Source organism: Aulonocara sp. 'chitande type north' Nkhata Bay, linkage group LG2 (genome assembly GCF_057382095.1).
Source record: "Aulonocara sp. 'chitande type north' Nkhata Bay isolate Kocher_YH1m ecotype deep benthic linkage group LG2, A_spYH_male_GT1.1, whole genome shotgun sequence".
NCBI classification, from domain to species: domain Eukaryota; kingdom Metazoa; phylum Chordata; class Actinopteri; order Cichliformes; family Cichlidae; genus Aulonocara; species Aulonocara sp. 'chitande type north' Nkhata Bay.
In genome coordinates this window covers 5,958,970-5,978,545 of record NC_141345.1, presented here as the reverse complement: position 1 = coordinate 5,978,545, position 19,576 = coordinate 5,958,970, and the positions used below count along the sequence as shown (strand labels likewise).

Here is a 19,576-nt window from a genome sequence, read left to right as displayed (position 1 = left end):
ACAACATAAACAACAACATTACTACTAATAATAATAAAGATAAACAAATGTATTAAAAAATTAATAATGATAATAATAATAATAAAACTGATCATAACAGTAACAATATCAATCATAACAACAAGAGTACTAACAACAATAATAACAATAACAATGAAGGTGTTGCTGCAGATCTGAGTCCCGACTCTGCTGCCTTTCTAGTGCGGCAAAGAAAGTAAGAAATAGAAAAAGAAAAACACAAATAAACTGAGTGTGAGGGTTTTTCTACAAGTTACACTGAATATTTGCACAGACATGCTGACTGTTTGCTGGGAGACGTCACCTGTCTTTTATAGAATAGCAGGTAAGCTGTTCTCTGCCGCTGCTCACACACAGACTCACACGTGGTCTGGCAGACCAACTCGTCATCGTACGTGAGCCGGCTGTCTGTGACGTCGTCTCTTCCGCTCATCTGGTGAACGCCGTCACAGACGTAATGTCCTGAGAGGAGAAGGCGCACTTATTAACGTCTCATAAACTTTCAAAGCTGACCTGCATTCAGCACATGTGTCTGAAAGCACCCACTCACCGCTGTAAGCTGAGGAGCCCAAACGACTGATCACGCTGACCAACAAATAGCGAGCAGTTTACTGGGAGAGGGCAGCGGCACCACCCGTTAGCTTAGAAATGGGCTCCATCCATACTTGAAATGAACGGTGTGCCTTTTCCCTTACCTCTTCAGTAAAGGCTGTGTCCTGGCTGATCACCAGCTGCTGTGTCAGAACAATGGGGCTGTTCTTCTTCTCCACGGTGAACGATGGAGTGAACGTAAACCACTTCAGATGGAGGATCAGCACACTGAAAGAGATGAGACAAAGAGGAGAGGCTCAAAGGAAGACGCAAGGAGGACATGACATGAACAAAACTGACACCGACTGAACTGTGGTGGTTTGAGGCCTTTGGGGACCGATTTGAGGTTACTCACTTTGGCAGGTTCAAGAACAACAGCTCCTCTTTGATCTTCTTAGCTCCGCACTGGCATTCGTAGTCCAACAGGCCGCCCTGCAGCAGGGAGCAGGAGGAACAGGTGCATTAGAGTTCAACTCTTTTACAGATGAATTCACATATTCGTGGGAGCAAGCCTGTTCACAGAATAGAGTCTAAACGAGCTCTTACTTTCAGACTCCAGCCCCGCCCTTCAGCAGCATCCTGCTGGCTGGCACAACCTTGCCATTGGCTGCTGCCAGGGACTCAACAGGTTAGAACAAAAATATAAATATTATATCTGAGTTCTTATGTGGACCCGCCTTCCAGGCAGAACCTCACCTTCCATGAATGTCCACAGGTTAGCGGCCCTCGCTCTGCTGGTCCTCCAAAGTAAGAAAAAATGAGAAAAAATAAGGAGCAGACCAAGCAAAAGAGGGTATTTAAAGAGACAGTGTTCTTAAGGTGCATTTTTGGCGAGTTTTATTATCTAAATGTCATTGTGTCACTTTCTTATGAGGCTTCAGTGAACTGAAAAAGCTTCTGGGATGAGAAGCGAAACGTCTTCAAAAAAGTTAAAGAAGTCCGGTTGCTTTTTTCCCCCAAGCTCCTTAGAGTTCTCTGAAAATGGTCAGGTAGAAGGACTGGACTGAAAATGAGTAAAAAAGCAGCCAAAGCCCAAGGAAGTTGAAAGACTGGAAACTATTGCTGAGGTCATGTCAGTGTAAAAAGTTACCTACAAGTCTGGCACCTTGGAAGCAAAACATAAAGAAATAAGGTGTAAGGCCAAATGTTTGGTCCTGCAGCCAACCGGACCATGAAATATAGAGCACAGGTGAACAAAGTGAGGCAGCAGTTTGCTGATTTCCACCTTGTGCCTTTCATGTTGATCAGCTTAGTAGTTTGCCAGCTTTCTAGCTGTTAAAGACTTTTGGCGAGAGGTTATTCATATTTGAACTCTAATTGAACCCCTCTTTTTTACTGTTTTTTTGTTTGTTTGTTTTGGGGTTTTTTTGTTGTCTTAGATGGCCTGACTCAGCAGGTGGGGGCAGTTTCTGAGTTTACCTTCGTTCAAACAGTGCAGAAATGGTTTCGCTATGCTCCAGACCGGATGGGTGGTGCAGGACGCCCGATATCCAGCCCCGTCATGGAGTAAACTAAAAACAGTAAATAATACATTTAACAAACAAGCAAGCTCTAAATTTAAGCGGAGAGACTGCAGACATAGCCGCACCATTCCAGGGATTTTTGGTTAGCATGAGGGGTCTAGCCAGGACCCTTACTGGATACTGGGTGGGAATCGAACGTGCGACTCCAAAGATGTGTAGTATTACCACTACACTATCCAGCTGCGCTACACTATCCAACAAAAAAAGTTTTTAGAAATTTTGATAAAGTCTGATGCTTAATATTGTAGGGATATTAATCTCCCTATGATATTAATACGGATTAATAACACAGAGAAGTCATACTTCTGTTATGACAGAATTAATTGGGTAAATTATATTTACAATTGTAACATTGTAAACTTAATGTTACGATTTTACATCATGTTGCAATTTAACATAATGTGAAATTGTAACATTGTAAACATAATGTTACAATTTTACAATTGTAACATCCATCCATCCATCCATCTTCATCCGCTTTATCCGAGGTCGCGGGGGCAGCAGCCTAAGCAAAGAGGCCCAGACCTCCCTCTCCCCAGCCACCTCCTCCAGCTTATCCGGGGGAACACCAAGGCGTTCCCAGGCCAGCCGAGAGATATAATCTCTCCAGCGTGTCCTGGGTCTGCCCCGGGGCCCCCTCCCGGTGGGACATGCCTGGAACACCTCACCCAGGAGGCGCCCAGGGGGCATCCTTGTCAGATGCCCGAACCACCTCAGCTGGCTCCTTTCGATGTGGAGCAGCAGCTGCTCTACTCTGAGCCCCTCCCGGACGGCCGAACTTCTCACCCTATCTCTAAGGGAGAGGCCAGCCACCCTTCGGAGGAAGCTCATTTCTGCCGCTTGTATACGCGATCTCGTTCTTTCGGTCACTACCCACAGCTCGTGGCCATAGGTGAGGGTAGGGATTGTAACATTGTAAACATAATGTTACAATTTTATATGATGTTACTGTCAGAGTCGGACGGTGCCCCGACCGGTCGACCTGTGTGTGTGTGTTTTTTTGTTCTCCTCTCTCGCTCCGCTTTTTCTCCGCTGCGATTGTTACGCGGTCGCGTAGCAACGGGAGACCTCCGACCCGTAAGTGCTGCCGCTCTGAGCTGCCTACTAAGCCTGGACGCGATCGAGACGGAGAGACGGAAGGGGACACTTCACTGATTCTAGGGAGTTTTGTGGACACACGAGGGGAGACGGGGAGAGGAGCACTGAAGGGACTTGCACTGTGGATAATTGTGGATTGATTTTGGCTTCACTGTAAATAAAGACACTGTTCAACTTAAACGAGAAGTCCGCGTATAGGTTCGCTAACTCACCACCCTTAACAGCTACAATTTAACATCATGTAAAATTGTAACATCATGTTACAATTTGTAAATTGTAACATTGTAAACATAATGTTACAATTTTATATGATGTTAAACTGTAACATAAAGTAAAATTGTAACATTATGTTTACAATGTTACAATTTTACATTATGTTAAATTGTTACATAAAGTAAAATTGTAACATTATGTTTACAATGTTACAATTTTACATTATGTTAAATTGTTACATAATGTAAAATTGTAACATTATGTTTACAATGTTACAATTTATAAATTGTAACATTGTAAACATAATGTTACAATTTTACTTTATGTTAAACTGTAACATAATGTAAAATTGTAACATTATGTTTACAATGTTACAATTTTACATTATGTTAAATTGTAACATAATGCTTAACAGATAATGGTTATCCTCTTTTTATATCATACATCATTGTCTCTGTAGGAGGGTCTGGAGCACTCCCTGCTGAGCCGCTGGGTTCAGTACCTTGCAGGCAGGTCCGACGATGACTTCATTATCTCACCTGAGCTCAAAATTCTGGTGCGTGAAGGCGTCCCTCGGGAGTATCGGCAGAGAGTGTGGCGCTGTTTGGTCCGAGCCAGAACTTTGACAACCCAAGAGTGCCACACGCAACGCTATCAGCAGGTACAGCTGTAGAGAGAGAGAGTGCTTTATCCGCACCTGAGCACAGGTGGCTCCTCCTTCTTCCTGTCGGGAATGCTGGCGAGCACTCAGTAATCCTGTTCTGTTTCCAGCTGTGTGAGAAGAATCGGACAGCTCCTAATCCTGCCTCCAGGCAGGTCCAGCTGGACCTTCACCGAACCCTGACGACCAATCAGCACTTCTCCTCGCCGTCCAGCCCCGCCCTCCAGCCCTGCCCTCCAGCAGCTCCGCCGCATCCTTCTGGCCTTCTCCGGGCATAACCCTGCCATTGGCTACTGCCAGGTACTCAACAGGTCAGAACAAAAGTATAAATTTTATATCTGAGTTCTTATGTGGACCCGCCTTCCAGGCAGAACCTCACCTTCCATGAATGTCCACAGGTTAGCGGCCCTCGCTCTGCTGGTCCTCCAAAGTGACGAAGACGCCTTCTGGTGTCTGGTGGCAGTGGTGGAAGCCATCATGCCTCAGGACTACTACACCAAGAATCTGGTGGACTGTGATCTCTGTGAGTCTTTGTGCTCAGGCGGACCAGCGCGTGCTGAAGGACTTCATGGCGGAGAAGCTTCCTCGCCTGGCATCTCACTTTGAGGATCACAACATTGACGTCTCTCTGGTCACCTTCAACTGGTTCCTGGTGGTTTTTGTGGAGAGTCTGCCCAGCGACATCCTGATGCCTCTGTGGGACGCCTTCCTGTATGAGGGTACCAAGGTACCATACACCCGAACACACCATGACAGAAATGCAGACAACACTTGAATGCACCACAGTAGTGTCCATGGAAACAAAAATGATTTTGTTTTCACCTTTAGATGTCTTTATTTACATTTTAGGAGTAATAAGACATTGTTTACTAAGCATGGGGAACTGTCATGTGACATGAAATAGGAGTGGGAAAGCAGATCATTCTAGTAACGACCTCACAGTCTACCACAAGCAGCGTAAATCCAGACGATGAGCGGGACAATGGCTTTGGGCTTGTTTCTGCAATGTGACAAATGCAGCACAGCTTTTACATCGTTTGTCTCAGGAAATAAAATCACAGTTCAGACACAGAAATATATACCACACAGGGATAAATGCTGACAACAGCTTCAGCCACGTAGATCCAACCCAAAAGTTTAATTTAAACTTAAAGCTCAACTACCAAGTAAGTTAATATTATCTGGCAACTGAGGAACCAAGTGGCTTATTGGAAATCGATCAGAGCTGTAATGAGTAAAGGGCCCAACTGCACCACAACTGAAAGAGTAATTTTATGACTCACCTCCTCAAAGTTTCCAATTAATTGTGTGGCGTGAGTGTCCTGTTATGAAATGCGTGTCTGTGCTGCAGGTGATCTTCAGATACACTCTGGCTCTGTTCAAATACAAAGAGGACGACATCCTGAAGATTCACGACAGCGTGGAGATCTACCAGTACCTACGCTTCTTCACAAAGACCGTCTCCAATGCCAGGTACGCACTCGCCTCCACCCGCCTTAATCTACGAGCTGTTACACTCTCAGAAGTGTAGCGGATGTAGCTGTTGAATCTTTGAGCTTCAAACCCTTTTTACTGAAATTTTGTGAGAAGTTTAAATTTCCCTGATCACAGTAACAACGATTTAAAGATTTTTAAGTATCTGCAGCTCTCGGATACATGTGGTCCAGTCAGTCCAGTATTTCCTGCTCAAACTGCAGTACCTGAAGTATCAAGCAGCATAAAACAGAAACACTCAAGCTGATCAGTTTCCAGTTCCTCTGTGTTGGTGATCGAGTCCTTTCCACCTGCGTGTGTCCATGCAGGAAGCTGACCAGCATCGCCTTCAACGACATGAACCCATTCCCCAGCCGGCTGCTGAGGAACCGGCAAGTGCTCCACCTGGAGCGCCTGCAGGCGGAGCTGCGTGAGCTGGAGGAGCAGCACAAGGAGTTCATCACCGAGAGCGTCGTACGGAAAGACAAAGAGCTCGACGTCATGGTGAGCGAGGACGACGAGGACCTCTGATCACACGGGACGCTTCAGCTGCTCACTTCGAGACGACGATGAGTTTTCCATGAGTTCAAGAGAATTTTACTAAACCGGCTGTTAACTGGTTTCCTTCACACCAAACACAGGATTGTGTCAGGTTCACCATCTCTACTAACACTACAAGGAAACAGACGCATACAGATTTAACTGCATCACATCTCTGAAACAAGCTTGCAGTAAACAAATGTGTACTGTGTTCACGTGTGTAATAAGTCAGGCTGCAGAAATGTGCAGATGTATTTCAGTGAATTCATTTGGATTAATATGTGATAGCTTATTTATTTCATTGCATCTTTTGCTTTATACCTAAAAATGCGTGACATTTCTAAATGTAGTCACATCCCTATGAAACATGGTTGATTATCAGCTGTAGTCACAGCTGGTGATAAAGTAATTAAAAAGTCCAGCTATTCAAAAATAGGGCATTCTGCACAATGAGTACTTTTTGGTACTTGAAGTATATTTTGATGCTGATGCTTCAGGGCATTGTGCTGCATTGTCGACGCTCTCTGGGCTTCCGGTTAGAACGACCTCACAGTGTTTTATTTTGATCTGGTATAAAGTGCATTGTGCAGAAATGACAGCATGATAGTCACATGATAAAACTGACTTTTCTTTTCTTTTTTAATTTTACTGGGTGTGCATCTTGTTCAAATGTCTTTTTCAGCATTTGTACATAAATATTCTGTATATAAATATTTGATTTTCATTTATTTTACAGAGTCCTTTATTTTGTTTCACAAATATGACATTCATGTCAAATGACATCTGCAGACTTTATAATGACCAGCAGGGGGCAGTGTATTGCAGTCTATGAGAACATTTACTGAGACCTGTTTCATGCACTAGTTTCATGTCTCATTGAATCCAACATGATGTTGATTTTGTAAATTAAGGTCACATCTTCATCACATCTAATTTCAAAACACTGATCAATTTAAAAAAAAAAATGAATTCCATACCAATTGCAGGAATAAAATAGGAATAAATAACAAACGAGAAATACATACAAAACAAGAGAAAGGCACACATGAGAGAACAGGTCACATGACAGCACAGCATTATCTACCCACAATTTGAACTAAATAACAGATAGCACAGGCAATGAAAACAAACGGAAATCAGAATAAATTTAAAAACTTTTATTGATGTTAACTTGAAGTGCTGAATTAGCCCTGTTGTCAGTTCAAATCACTTCAATCTATAGCGCACTTTAAGGTCTTTAGACCTTGAAAAGGAATACACTGCAAGGTAAGCTTGCAGCATCTTACTTTAAGGTCAACTGTGAAACTTTGTGGAAAGCCTGAGACAAGTTGATGAGTCAGTGAAGCGCACTTCCTTCTGATGACGGCTATACTGAGGTGAGTTTTTAAGCATATCCTGAACTTTATTCATTATTAGACTTCTGACACCTGGCAAATAAACTCTCACGCGATATGAGAACATAACAGCAAAAAGCCAGTAGCTGGTACATGAATGGATAAAAATTGGATCCCTCTTAGATTGAATTGGTTGCCCTCTTATATTACGTTGTTTTGAACCTAACCGCATCCACTGAATTAATGCAGTTTTCAGGACAGTAAAAACAGAGAACTCTGATATACACAATTTCTGATTGCTGATAGTGTTTCTTAATGCAAAATGGGCTTCCATTTAAAATGCAATTGCTTTATGTTCGATCTTTAGTGAAGAAGGGTCATTTTTGATTCTGTGGACAAGGGATGCAAATGGAATGTGAAGGCAACAGGTAGTAGGGTGAATTAGGGTTTCGTGTGGTCTTCAGTGCATGAATTTTATTGCCACTTTATTTCAACTTTTTATTAATGTACTCAAAAGAAAAACAAGAACCACAAAGGAGATTCTTGTGATTCTTGTTTGTGCTATCTGTTTGTGAAAGAAAGCACATTTTACCACATCATACTGTGTTTGCTGCCATTTATTTTACTCGTCCTGCCTGAGTGTCTGGGCTGCATTTGTCTGTGCACCTTTGTTCTGGCCTTCTGCTGATGGGTTTCACATGCTGGGCTTTCCCTCTTGGTCCACACCCAGCAGCCTGCTGCTGACCACACACAGCCTACAAACTGATCCATCCATGCATCCATCCATGCATGCATGGCCTGGTTATTGTTGAGTTATCACCTCCAGCTCCTTGCTCATAACCAGGTAGATACTGGGCTGGGCCTGATCTCTGAGCTCAATAACAATGACAAAAATGCCAAACACTTTACTCTTCATGGTAAAAAATGTTTATAATACAGTAAAAACTGGATGTAGCCAAAATCAGTGTTTTATATACAGTGTAAGTGAACAACATTGCTACACTGCTGGTGTTTGATTGATAGAGGCTTTCTTTATAAGAACTATGATATCATTTCTTTTGCTGATTAACAGTTTTTATATAATTTTTATATCATATATAGCTTTCAAGAAGCCAAAGATCACTGGACGAAAAGACTACAGACCTGTGACTCTGACATCTGGTCAGGAAGTCTTTTGAGCGCCTGGTTCTCTCCTATCTTAAGACCCTCACGGCCCCCCTCCTGGACCCCCTGCAGTTTGCATACAGAGCCAACAGGTCTGTAGACGATGCCATCAACATGGCCCTACACTTTGTCCTGCAGAATCTATGCTAGGATCCTGTTTGTGGACTTCAGCTCTACCTTCAACACCATCCTTTCAGACCTTCTTCAAGGATTGCTTTCCCAGATGAATGTGCCTGATCCCATCTGCCGGTGGATCACTGACTTCCTGACGGACAGGAAGCAACCAGTGAGGCTGGGGAAGAATGTCTTGGACTCCCGGACCATCAGCACGAGCTCCCCTCAGGGCTGTGTTCTTTCTTCTATGCCCTTCTCCCTGTACACCAACTGCCGCACCTCCAACCACCAGTCAGTCAAATTAATTAAGCTTGTAGATGAACAAAGCTGTAGTTTTTGTATTTTTAAATATTAAGATAAGATAAGATAAGATAAGATAAGATAAGATAAGATAAGATAACCTTTATTAGTCCCACACGTGGGAAATTTGTTTTGTCACAGCAGGAAGTGGACAGTGCAAAAGTTATGAGGCAAAAATTAGAATACAATAAGAATAAATACAGTACACAACTGTACAGAATAGAATAAAATAAAATACTATATACAGTAGAATAAAATAAAATAAATATACAATAAGATAAAAATAGAATACAAATACAAATACTATATACAACTGAGTAAAAATACAACGATGACAGAAAGGATTATTGCACTTAGTATTATTGCATATGTATGGATGTGTGTGCTTGATCTGTTAAAGTCTTTATTATGGAGTCTGACAGCAGTGGGGAGGAAAGACCTGCGAAATCTCTCCATCCCACACCGTGGGTGCCGCAGTCTCCCACTGAAGGAGCTGCTCAGTGCTGTCACAGTCTGCTGCATGGGGTGGGAGATGTTGTCCATCAGGGATGACAGCTTAGCCCCCGTTCTCCTGTCACTCACCACCTCCACTGGGTCCAGAGGGCATCCTAGAACAGAGCTGGCCCTTCGGATCACCCTGTTCAGTCTCTTCCTGTCCCCAGCAGAGATGCTGCCGCCCCAGCAGACCACACCATAAAAGATAGCAGAAGCCACAACAGAGTCATAGAATTTCTTCAGGAGTGGGCCCTCCACTCCAAACGACCTGAGTCTCCGCAGCAGGTACAGCCTGCTCTGCCCTTTCCTGTAGAGGGCGTCTGAGTTATGAGTCCAGTCCAGTCTATTGTTCAGATGAACACCAAGGTACCTGTAGCTGTCCACAGCCTCAATGTCCATACCTTGGATGTTCAGTGGTTGCAGTGGAGAATGCTTGTGCCTGCGGAAGTCTACCACCAGTTCCTTGGTTTTACTGGCGTTGATCTGGAGGTAGTTCAGCTGGCACCAGTCCACAAAGTCTTGGGTCAGACCTCTGTACTCCTTGTCGTCCCCATCAGTGATGAGGCCGACTATTGCAGAGTCATCAGAGAACTTCTGCAGGAAGCACTGGGTGGAATTGTGGGAGAAGTCTGCAGTGTAGATGGTGAAGAGGAACGGAGCCAGAACCGTTCCCTGTGGGGCCCCCGTACTGCAGACGACCCTGTCCGACACACAGCCCTGAGTCCTCACATACTGTGGTCGGTCGGTGAGGTAGTCCAGGATCCAGGTAGTGAGGTGATGGTCCACTCCAGAGTTCACCAGCTTGTCCTTTAGAACCAAGGGAAGAATGGTGTTGAAGGCACTGGAGAAATCAAAGAACATGATTCTCACAGTGCTTCCAGCGGTCTCCAGGTGAGCGAGGGAACGATGTAGGAGGTGAATGACGGCATCATCCGCTCCAATGCCAGGCTGGTAGGCAAACTGAAGTGGGTCCAGTGATGAGCTTATTAGGCGCCGAAGCTGAGCCAGGACCAACCGCTCCAGGGTCTTCATCAGGTGGGATGTCAGAGCCACCGGCCTGTAGCTGTTGAGGTCCTTGGGGCGTGAAGTCTTTGGCACTGGTACAACACAGGAGGTTTTCCAGAGCTGTGGAACTCTTCCCAACCTCAGGCTCAGGTTGAAGAGGTGCTCCATCACCCCACACAGTTGGTCCGCGCAGGACCTGACGACCCTCGAGCTGATGCCATCTGGACCCGCTGCCTTCTTGCCATTAATCCTCCTCAGTTCCCTCCTAACCTGGGTGGTTGAGAGAGACAGGCTGGAGCCTTGTGTTGAGTGTGTATTGGATGCTGTTGTTGGGGGTGGGGGGGAGTGAGCAGGGTGAATAGAGGAGGTGTGAAGTGTCTGAGGTGGAACAGCAGCAGTGGGGGTGGGTGAGTCTGCAGCCGATGTTGCAGACTGCCTCATGGCTGAGTCAAATCTGTTGAAGAAATGATTCAGTTCATTTGCCCATCTCACATCCCTCCCAGGCAGAGAGTTCTGCTGTTTGTGGCCCGAGATGGTTCTGAGGCCTCTCCAGACTTCACCAACGTTGTTTTGTTGAAGCTGGTTCTCCATCTTCTGCCTGTAGCTCTCCTTCCCATTCCTTATCAGTCCCCTCAGCTCTCTCTGCACCCTTTTCAACTCCTCTTTGTCTCTGGATTTGAAGGCCCTCCTCTTCTGCTTGAGGACAGCTTTAATTTCTGGGGTAATCCAAGGTTTGTTGTTGGAGAAACACCGTACAGTCCTGGTAGGTACAGTGTTATCCACACAGAAGTTTATATAGTCAGTAATGCATGTAGTAAGGCTGTCGATGTCCTCACCGTGGTCATCACAAATCACCTCCCACACAGTCGACTCAAAACAATCCTTAAGAGCCTCCTCGCTCTCCTCTGACCATCTCTGTACTGTGCGGGTGGCTGGTGGCTCCCTGCGCACTAAGGGCTCATACACAGGGACAAGGTGCACCAGGTTGTGATCAGATCTGCCCAGGGGAGGGAGAGGTGATGAACTGTATGCCTCTTCTGCATTGGCATACAGTAAGTCCAGTGTTTTATTGACTCTGGTTGGGCAGGTCACATACTGGGTGAAGGTGGGCAGTGTGGAGTCCAGTGAGGCATGATTGAAGTCCCCTGATATTATGAGAAGGGCTCTCGGTGATTGTGTTTGCAGTCTGCTGACCACAGAGTGGAGAGAGTCACAGGCTGCATCCGCGTTGGCCGAGGGGGGGGGGCATACGCTGTTATCGCGATAACATGCGAGAACTCCCGGGGCAGGTAGTACGGACGCATGCTAACGGCTAACAGCTCAATGTCTCTGCTGCAGAGTTGCTCTTTTACAGTGATGTGCCCAGGGTTACACCATCTGTCGTTCACAAAAACTGCCAGTCCCCCTCCTTTCCTCTTACCGCTGTCTCTGGTCCTGTCCGCTCGCAGCAGCTGGAATCCCGGTAGTGTCACGCTCGTGTCCGGAGTTAGCAATGTTAGCCACGACTCCGTTAGCGCAATTTAATTAGATTAGATTAGATTAGATAGAACTTTATTAATCCCTCGGGTGGGTTCCTCTGGGAAATTCGATTTCCAAAAAAGCACAGCACCGACAGAAGTTACAGAGTTATACACACACACATATATATAAATACAGAGACAATATAAATAAAATATACGAAGGGGATAAATATAATAAATAGGAATAAAAATAAAAATACAAGTGAATTGCACATTTCAAGTATTGAGTCTATTGCACCGTTGACTATTTACAAAAGTATTGCACAAAAGGTATTGCACAGTGAGGTGAAGAGGCACTACAGCTTAGTTGTTCCCCCCTCCTTTGTCCTCCTGTTTCCCCTCCCTCTCCCCTCCAGAGAGGAGTTAAACAGTCTGATGGCGTGTGGGACAAAGGAGTTTTTAAGTCTGTTAGTTCTTGTCTTTGGGAGAAGCAACCTGTCACTGAACAGACTCTTCTGGTTGTTAATGGCCGTGTGCAGAGGATGCCTGGCATTGTCCATAATGTCCATCAGTTTCTTTAATGTCCTTTTCTCTGCCACTGTCACCAGAGTGTCCAGCTTCATGCCGACCACAGAGCTAGCCCTCCTGATCAGTTTCTCCAGCCTGGATGAGTCCTTCTTTGCTGTGCTGCTCCCCCAGCACACCACAGCATAGAAAAGTACTCCAGCAACCACTGACTGGTAAAACATCCTCAGGAGCTTCCTGCAGATGTTAAAAGACCTCAGCCTCCTGAGGAAGTACAGTCGGCTTTGGGCTTTTTTATACAGGTGCTCTGTGTTGCATGACCAGTCCAGTTTATTGTCCACCCACAGCCCGAGGTACTTGTACTTGTTGACCACCTCCTAATTGAGACATTATTTATATTATTTCACTTTCAATGTGAAAAATTCTGTAAAAACTTTGAAAATAATGGTCACCCCTGTTCGCTGCAATGTAAAATAGTACAACTGCTGTCAGCCTTCATTAAGTTGCATCATTTAAACATTTGCATATTTTTATTCAACTTCTGCAGGATGCTTTGATGAAAGACTCCCTTTTCCCAAGTAGAGGCTTTACTAGAGGTCACAGGAACAGCGCTGCTGTTTTGGATGCAGAAAAATGTTGTCTTTCACTCTACCTGAGCTCAGTGTTTCAGTAAGGGCTCCGCCTCATTGTAGCTGACGCTGAAATGTTTGTGTGGGTTGCCATGACAACACCAGAAGTGCATCTGAGATCGTGTCCAAATTCATGGGCTGCATCCTCCTGAGGACTCGGTGTTCTGACAAAACGTCTTACTTTGGCAAAACGTCCTACCGTAAGTAGTTCATGCGTTCTCGGCGGCTCTAGTGACCCTCGAACTCTCGGCTAGCTATCGAGGTGGTGGATAACATACGTCTCCCCCACAAGAGCACGAACCTACAACTTTTCTACTACTGGTTTTACAAGGCGTACACGGTAAAAACATTATGCTGTTATTTGTTAAGCACTTGTGCACCTTGTGAAAAGAAATAAGTGGCTGAGATGGATGTCATATGTGCTATTGATATTATTTTACTCGTTTCTAGTTTTCACGGTGCTCCATGATTGTGAGAGGAATAAAAAAGAATTGTGGACATCAGTACGAAGCATGGATTCTTTTGACCAGAGTAGATACACTGGTCCCTTGAATATACTAATCTTTTTGAGGTGGGTGACTGTTCCTGTGTATTTACAGAAACAATGGTTGTGATAACCTCAGCTGTTTCAGAGGGTGACTGTTCGTTGCTTTGCGCACTTTTAAATCTGTATACAATGGTTTGTTCCCTTTTTGTGTTCTGAGGTTTAAACAAAGATGTACTAGATGTATTATACCGGTCCCTCGAATCTACAAATCTTTTAGATGTGGATGACTGTTCATTTTCATCTGTGTTTACAGAAACACTGGGTGTTGGAACCTCAGTAGTTTCTTTTTGGCTGACAGACTCTGGAGCTGTACAAGAGGAATAAAGAGCTGCAATGCTTTTGTGAACCTGACCTGGGAAGGGAGAGAAATATATTTTTGTTTTGTTTTTGTTTGTCTTCTTGTTTTATTTGATTCCTTGTGGGATTTGGATCCAACAAGTAAAGTATGCATATTATGCACACACACAAACACACATGCAGCTATTACCATTTCTTGTATTCTTGAATAAAGACATTGATCTGACACATTTAAAATGCAGCCAATTGTTTTTATTGTTATATTATTAAGAAAAAAGAAAAGGTGGGGGTGGGGGGATGTAAAGAAGAGCTTAAAGGAAAGGGCTAGAGGAGAGAAAACCCCAACAATTAGCAGGGCATTTTTTTACTTGGACAAATTGTTAATAAAGTTTCCATATCTGTAACAATGATGACAGTATAATTGTTTATAAACAATTATATTGACAATTATATGTGTCCAGTATGTTGGCTCATTTTCTTTTACTTTTTGCATTTGAAAATAAAAGTTGGGCTGATTTTGACACCATTACAAGAAGTGTTGTTAATGATTCTTTTTGAATTAAAATCAGGTTACCACAAATTGTTTTTTAATTTAATTTCATTTGAAATGTTTGTCAGTGGGTAAACAATTCGTAATGCAAAGTCAGAAACATCGAGTTATTCTTGTACTGCATGCTTGCAATAAATAAGTTGTCCTAACAGTCAGTCAAAGGAGCTTGGAAAGAAAAGCGTCTGGACTTCTTTGAGTTGAAGTGACTGATATATATATTTTTTGTCTGTTTGTTTTGTTGGTTTTTGTTTTTTGCCCTTTATCACCATTCCTCTTCCCTGCTGTTTTTCTTTCCCTCTTTCTTTCTCCCCTTTCTTTCCCCCAGTCATGTCTGTCCTATGTGTAGCAAGTGAAAATAAAATAAACAATAAAAACAAAGGTGAATCAAATAGACCAATACGGCAAGGCCGGGATGGTCCATTTGGTAAAGTAAATCCGTTAGTTATATTTAACATAATGTTAAATGGCAACATTCTGTTTACAATGTTACCATTTCACATTATGTTAAATGGTAACATTCTGTTTACAATGTTACCATTTTACATTGTGTTAAATGGTAACATTCTGTTTACAATGTTACCATTTTACATTGTGTTAAATGGTAACATTCTGTTTACAATGTTACCATTTAACATAATGTTAAATGGTAACATTCTGTTTACAATGTTACCATTTTACCTTGTGTTAAATGGTAACATTCTGTTTACAATGTTACCATTTTACATTGTGTTAAATGGTAACATTCTGTTTACAATGTTACCATTTTACATTGTGTTAAATGGTAACATTCTGTTTACAATGTTACCATTTTACATTGTGTTACATGGTAACATTCTGTTTACAATGTTACCATTTTACATTGTGTTAAATGGTAACATTCTGTTTACAATGTTACCATTTAACATTATGTTAAATGGTAACATTCTGTTTACAATGTTACCATTTAACATTATGTTAAATGGTAACATTCTGTTTACAATGTTACCATTTAACATTATGTTAAATGGTAACATTCTGTTTACAATGTTACCATTTTACATTATGTTAAATGGTAACATTCTGTTTACAATGTTACCATTTTACATTATGTTAAATGGTAACATTCTGTTTACGATGTTACCATTTTACATTATGTTAAATTGTCAGTAGGCCTGGTACCGGAACCGGTACTGGACCCCCTTTTACTTTCAGCCATCAGAAGAGGGTACACTGTGGTCATAACAATACTCAGACTGTAGCATTTAAAGGTCCCAAAGTGTACCAGGAAAATATCCCCCGCACGATTACACCAGCAGCCTGAATTGTGAATGTGAGGGAGGATGGATCCATGCTTTCATGTTGTTCACTCCAGGCTGATATAAAAATGATATAACTAATACTACTTCTACTAATAATGACAATAACAACAAAATAATAATAATAATGTCAAAAATACCAGTAATAATAATAACAATAACAACATAAACAACAACATTACTACTAATAATAATAAAGATAAACAAATGTATTAAAAAATTAATAATGATAATAATAATAATAAAACTGATCATAACAGTAACAATATCAATCATAACAACAAGAGTACTAACAACAATAATAACAATAACAATGAAGGTGTTGCTGCAGATCTGAGTCCCGACTCTGCTGCCTTTCTAGTGCGGCAAAGAAAGTAAGAAATAGAAAAAGAAAAACACAAATAAACTGAGTGTGAGGGTTTTTCTACAAGTTACACTGAATATTTGCACAGACATGCTGACTGTTTGCTGGGAGACGTCACCTGTCTTTTATAGAATAGCAGGTAAGCTGTTCTCTGCCGCTGCTCACACACAGACTCACACGTGGTCTGGCAGACCAACTCGTCATCGTACGTGAGCCGGCTGTCTGTGACGTCGTCTCTTCCGCTCATCTGGTGAACGCCGTCACAGACGTAATGTCCTGAGAGGAGAAGGCGCACTTATTAACGTCTCATAAACTTTCAAAGCTGACCTGCATTCAGCACATGTGTCTGAAAGCACCCACTCACCGCTGTAAGCTGAGGAGCCCAAACGACTGATCACGCTGACCAACAAATAGCGAGCAGTTTACTGGGAGAGGGCAGCGGCACCACCCGTTAGCTTAGAAATGGGCTCCATCCATACTTGAAATGAACGGTGTGCCTTTTCCCTTACCTCTTCAGTAAAGGCTGTGTCCTGGCTGATCACCAGCTGCTGTGTCAGAACAATGGGGCTGTTCTTCTTCTCCACGGTGAACGATGGAGTGAACGTAAACCACTTCAGATGGAGGATCAGCACACTGAAAGAGATGAGACAAAGAGGAGAGGCTCAAAGGAAGATGCAAGGAGGACATGACATGAACAAAACTGACACCGACTGAACTGTGGTGGTTTGAGGCCTTTGGGGACCGATTTGAGGTTACTCACTTTGGCAGGTTCAAGAACAACAGCTCCTCTTTGATCTTCTTAGCTCCGCACTGGCATTCGTAGTCCAACAGGCCGCCCTGCAGCAGGGAGCAGGAGGAACAGGTGCATTAGAGTTCAACTCTTTTACAGATGAATTCACATATTCGTGGGAGCAAGCCTGTTCACAGAATAGAGTCTAAACGAGCTCTTACTTTCAGACTCCAGCCCCGCCCTTCAGCAGCTCCGCAGCATCCTGCTGGCTGGCACAACCTTGCCATTGGCTGCTGCCAGGGACTCAACAGGTTAGAACAAAAATATAAATATTATATCTGAGTTCTTATGTGGACCCGCCTTCCAGACACAACGTCACCTTCCATGAATGTCCACAGGTTAGCGGCCCTCGCTCTGTTGGTCCTCCAAAGTGACGAAGACGCCTTCTGGTGTCTGGTGGCAGTGGTGGAAGCCATCATGCCTCAGGACTACTACACCAAGAATCTGGTGGCCTCTCAGGTCAGCAGACACACTCACCTGCTTGCCTGCTGTGATCTGTTTTAGTGATCAGTGAGGCTGATCTCTGTGAGTCTTTGTGCTCAGGCGGACCAGCGCGTGCTGAAGGACTTCATGGCGGAGAAGCTTCCTCGCCTGGCATCTCACTTTGAGGATCACAACATTGACGTCTCTCTGGTCACCTTCAACTGGTTCCTGGTGGTTTTTGTGGAGAGTCTGCCCAGCGACATCCTGATGCCTCTGTGGGACGCCTTCCTGTATGAGGGTACCAAGGTACCATACACCCGAACACACCATGACAGAAATGCAGACAACACTTGAATGCACCACAGTAGTGTCCATGGAAACAAAAATGATTTTGTTTTCACCTTTAGATGTCTTTATTTACATTTTAGGAGTAATAAGACATTGTTTACTAAGCATGGGGAACTGTCATGTGACATGAAATAGGAGTGGGAAAGCACATCATTCTAGTAACGACCTCACAGTCTACCACAAGCAGCGTAAATCCAGACGATGAGCGGGACAATGGCTTTGGGCTTGTTTCTGCAATGTGACAAATGCAGCACAGCTTTTACATCGTTTGTCTCAGGAAATAAAATCACAGTTCAGACACAGAAATATATACCACACAGGGATAAATGCTGACAACAGCTTCAGCCACGTAGATCCAACCCAAAAGTTTAATTTAAACTTAAAGCTCAACTACCAAGTAAGTTAATATTATCTGGCAACTGAGGAACCAAGTGGCTTATTGGAAATCGATCAGAGCTGTAATGAGTAAAGGGCCCAACTGCACCACAACTGAAAGAGTAATTTTATGACTCACCTCCTCAAAGTTTCCAATTAATTGTGTGGCGTGAGTGTCCTGTTATGAAATGCGTGTCTGTGCTGCAGGTGATCTTCAGATACACTCTGGCTCTGTTCAAATACAAAGAGGACGACATCCTGAAGATTCACGACAGCGTGGAGATCTACCAGTACCTACGCTTCTTCACAAAGACCGTCTCCAATGCCAGGTACGCACTCGCCTCCACCCGCCTTAATCTACGAGCTGTTACACTCTCAGAAGTGTAGCGGATGTAGCTGTTGAATCTTTGAGCTTCAAACCCTTTTTACTGAAATTTTGTGAGAAGTTTAAATTTCCCTGATCACAGTAACAACGATTTAAAGATTTTTAAGTATCTGCAGCTCTCGGATACATGTGGTCCAGTCAGTCCAGTATTTCCTGCTCAAACTGCAGTACCTGAAGTATCAAGCAGCATAAAACAGAAACACTCAAGCTGATCAGTTTCCAGTTCCTCTGTGTTGGTGATCGAGTCCTTTCCACCTGCGTGTGTCCATGCAGGAAGCTGACCAGCATCGCCTTCAACGACATGAACCCATTCCCCAGCCGGCTGCTGAGGAACCGGCAAGTGCTCCACCTGGAGCGCCTGCAGGCGGAGCTGCGTGAGCTGGAGGAGCAGCACAAGGAGTTCATCACCGAGAGCGTCGTACGGAAAGACAAAGAGCTCGACGTCATGGTGAGCGAGGACGACGAGGACCTCTGATCACACGGGACGCTTCAGCTGCTCACTTCGAGACGACGATGAGTTTTCCATGAGTTCAAGAGAATTTTACTAAACCGGCTGTTAACTGGTTTCCTTCACACCAAACACAGGATTGTGTCAGGTTCACCATCTCTACTAACACTACAAGGAAACAGACGCATACAGATTTAACTGCATCACATCTCTGAAACAAGCTTGCAGTAAACAAATGTGTACTGTGTTCACGTGTGTAATAAGTCAGGCTGCAGAAATGTGCAGATGTATTTCAGTGAATTCATTTGGATTAATATGTGATAGCTTATTTATTTCATTGCATCTTTTGCTTTATACCTAAAAATGCGTGACATTTCTAAATGTAGTCACATCCCTATGAAACATGGTTGATTATCAGCTGTAGTCACAGCTGGTGATAAAGTAATTAAAATGTCCAGCTATTCAAAAATAGGGCATTCTGCACAATGAGTACTTTTTGGTACTTGAAGTATATTTTGATGCTGATGCTTCAGGGCATTGTGCTGCATTGTCGAAGCTCTCTGGGCTTCCGGTTAGAACGACCTCACAGTGTTTTATTTTGATCTGGTGTA

At 43.5% G+C, this 19,576-nt stretch overlaps 1 pseudogene; it reads left to right on the top strand.

Annotated features, from left to right (window-relative positions):
• The first annotated feature begins 1,753 nt into the window (after positions 1–1,753).
• LOC147337354 (TBC1 domain family member 2A-like) lies at positions 1,754–18,992 on the top strand (annotated as a pseudogene).
• Positions 18,993–19,576: the final 584 nt, after the last annotated feature.